The sequence below is a fragment of the Ixodes scapularis genome, unplaced genomic scaffold, assembly GCF_016920785.2.
Source record: "Ixodes scapularis isolate PalLabHiFi unplaced genomic scaffold, ASM1692078v2 PGA_scaffold2__306_contigs__length_199485367, whole genome shotgun sequence".
In the NCBI taxonomy this organism is placed as follows: Eukaryota; Metazoa; Arthropoda; class Arachnida; order Ixodida; family Ixodidae; genus Ixodes; species Ixodes scapularis.
The window spans coordinates 22,874,049-22,877,966 of NW_024609857.1; positions in this window are offsets into that span (position 1 = coordinate 22,874,049).

Below are 3,918 nucleotides of genomic sequence, written 5' to 3' on the forward strand. Positions count from 1 at the left end.
TAATTGTTCAAATGGTTGTGAACGAAAATTGAGTTTGGCAGAAGGTGTTGTCGGTTTTTATCTAGAAATGCCTGACAGGAGTGGAGCAACAGCCCATTGTCACTCAAAAACTCTGAGCAATTGATTGAAATATTGAATCCGCATCATGGGAGAAGGTGCGATGTGACAACTGTAGACATCAAGGACGTATACGTTACTCTATGGATAAGTCGGAGCTGTTAATAAGGGTCAGGAGGTGGTGTGATGATAATCTAGTGAAGCTACAGTCTGCCAATGGGATTGATGTAGATAGTTTTATCAGCATTCATTTAGAGTCCACTGCCGTAGACTTTGATGGTTCTCTTTTTATTCAAAAACAGGGTGTGTGTATCGGGTCGTGAATTGCTCCAGTGTTGTCAGAGATTTTTTAAAAACGAGACTTATGTACACGTTGACACGGTTGTGCGGTCCTTGTCGATTGGACCGCAAAACCCTGCCATCGCGACAGTCAAATTAAGTACTTGTAGACCTACTGTTGCACACGGAAAAGGGCCTGTGCTGGATGTACGGCAAGGAATCAGCCAAGCCTCTGTTGGCAGCTGAGAGTTGTCACTTGAAAATAGTTAAGAGTGATGTAATTGCGTCTGCGATGGATAACGCTTGTAAAGAATCCCGTATGTTTTGGGTTGGTGAGGTAGTTGAGTTGCAAAAGATGCGTCGTTTGGAAGCGGGCCATCACAATGATGTAATTGTCAGAGTTGTGCTCAAGGTGCTGAAGGTTTAATCCGGCTCCCGTGGAAAAACCGGCTGTGAAGAATGTCGTGTGTGTGCCTTACTACCATGGAATCTCTCATAACTTTATATCAAAGGCGATCCGTGTAAATTTAGTTTTCAAAGCTCAGCACAAATTAGAAAGGTCAACCCCCTTTCTGGTGGTCTTCAGGGGCGCCAGAAAAAAACAGGAGAACCCAGATGTAACTTTTCAGGCAGGAGTGGTGTAGGGACCCTCTCATTTCGTCGAAACTCGTTTCGTGGAATTATCGCAGACAACATTTCATGGGCACACGTTTCACGGCCACACGTTTTGGCGAATTGCACGCTGTAGGGACATCTCGTCACGCGTGTATCATATATTAGTAAGGGTTCTGATGGAGTTGCCTGTTACCGCATATATGGCTGGTCAGTCATCAAGCGGGGTCGTCTGGGTGGCAGGTTAGTGTGACCATGAATCTTTTGGATCTGCCTGAATGTCCGGCTTTCAGTGACCTACACTCTAAAAAAAGGGTGTATTCTTACACCTTTTGTCCCATATAAGACACCCCAAAACTTCAGACGTCGATCTGACGGTACTAACTTTCACGAGAGGCTTGATAGCCGTGTGGTACAACTTATTAAAATAGCTAATGTACGTTTTACTGACTACAAAAAAAAATAATAATAGTAATAATCGGGGCTGCGAAACATCAGTGTTTTCTTTCTGTGGTCTTTGATACGTACTTTAGCTATTTAATCAGTTATATCGCTCCGTTATCAAGCCCCTTGTAAAACGTGTCGCCGTCTGTGCGCTGTGCGTCAAACTAAAGTTTTGGGGTGCGTTATATGCATGGGACAAAAGGATGTATGGTAATACCCTTTTTTTTAAAGAGTTCTTTTTTGGTTGTGAGGGCCTTGACGTATATATAAGAGCGTTAATTCCGTATTCAAATAAACTGTTTATTTTTTTTTATTTATTTATCAAAGTACCCTCAGGGCCCGAAGGCATTACAGAGGGGGAGAGCACATACATGAAACAAAGATGTTCGTATACGCGACGCGAAGTCTTACGAGATTTGGTTGTCGGAGAAAAAAGCGATGATTTTGGCACTGGAACGTGTACGTCTTGATAACATATATATAGTAGAATCCAGCTACATATATCTTAATTCTCCACATAAAGGTGGAAATTAGTAATGGTTCGCAAGGAGTCGGACTCTTTTTACTAGAGTTCTTGATGTGAAAACGGGTATAAAACCTGTGTTTGAGACTTGTTGTCTTGTGCGTTATTTTTATCGTTTCGTGTCTCCCGTTCCTATGGAAGTTCTTCACCAGCTCGTCAGTGTTTTTAAAGTGTTATAACGGAATGAACGGTTTTGTAGACCGCAAAACGATTTAAATGAAATTTTTGTGAAATAATTTGATACAAAAGGGCTATATTCCCGTCCGTTTTTCAGGCTTCTTTCAAACGTATTTTATTTTGATCCACACGCCTGGCTTGTTCCTGTCACATCGTGTTTCTGGGGGTCCTTCTTTCTCGTTTCCACGCCGGGATCCAGCATCGGGGGTCGAAGTCGAGCCCCCATCCGGTCGAGTCGGGGAGGCTCTCCTTACCGGTCTTTGCCGCCAAAGTATTCGCTTACACTCCCGAGCTCAAAATCCTTGCACCCTCGCACATTTTGTAGATGTTGTCATGATCCTCTGTTATGCGTCTAGCCATCGTGGAGGGCAGCGTCGGCGTGATGCGCTTGTAATCGGAAGATCTGCTGCGGAGCAAGGCGAGTTGGTTGAAATCGACGTCAATCGCTGCAGGTTGTTCGTGAAACAAAAAAAGAAAAAAAAAAAAAAGAAAAGAAAGAAAAGAGCTATCGTGCGGCAGCTTGGCGGCAATCCGGTGTGCCTTGCGGGGTAAACCTGGAAATGCTGTAGGTTTGATTGTTCACGTTGGTGATGAATTAAGTGTCCATGGAAAAGCAGGTTAAGTTTCGAGGAAGGAACGCCATTCGTGTACCATACCCTGTCCCTGACCCTGTATGGAGCATGGTCGATATTTTGCATCGTAGGAACGCTTCATGCTGTGAAGGTAAGCGAGGTTCGCGTTTGCAGCGTCGCAGTTCGCGCGGGACGTCGCCGTCCTCGTCGGGAAGCGGGGAAAATTCCATTGCTCGACGTGGGACAAAGTTGAACAGGAGTTCGAACGGTGATGTCTGGAGTCCGGCGTACGGCTGCTGGTTCACTTGAAAGCTGGTTGCCTGGACATAATCGCTCCAATGGTCGATGTCGCCGTTGACGTTCTTCCGCGCAGACATGGAAGGATTTTTCCGTTGACGCGTTCGACAAAGCCGTTAGCTTCGGGGACGTAAAGTACTGTTAGGGATGCTCTGAATGTGCCTGTCGGCGAAGTACCGCGAAGCCGAACGAGAGGTTAGGACCCTGTCGTTGTCGGTGATGACGGCTTGAGGCGTATCAAATGAGAGTACGAGTTCTATAAATCGAAGGACGTGCTCGGTCGACTTGTTAGGCACGGGCATAGCCTCCTCTATACGGATGGCACGGGGCGTGCGACAAGCGCGTGGTGGGGTGAAACGCGGTGATAAAATACCTGTTGTCGTCGGTCCTCATCTTGCGGAATATCTTGCGCCGCGGCTGCCAGCCGGTGACATATTCTCTTACAAACGAGAATAAAAAAGACACCGAAGTACCTGATTCTCCTAACGGACGCACTCTTCACAAAAAAAAAAAAAAAAGCGTGTTCCTTTTTATGGTTATTTGCATCTTGTTTTCCAAATTCAAACGACTCCTTTCTCTCTCCTCCTCACTTTCTAATTTACACCCCCCTCCTCCCCTCCCTCTTCCGCGCCACGCCGCCGCCGGTCCGTTGATCCCCGCGCCGTCAACACGCCGCCGCCGGAGGTACAAACACCGGCGCGCCGCCGCCGGCGATTTCTGACCGGCGCACAGGTCTACTCAGAGGTAAGTTTCAGATGATACCGCGGTGCGTGAGTTGGCTACACTGTCAACTCACTATCATCATCATCGTAACCTCTGTTCCGCATCCGCATGTCCCGACTCCCGCATGGTTTGTGAAGTGCGATGTCTGCTTCAACCGTTTGTACAGGCGTCGCTCCCTTCACGTGCTTATTTTGACGTTCACAAGTGTAAGTATTTTGTCTGACCGCGTTCAGA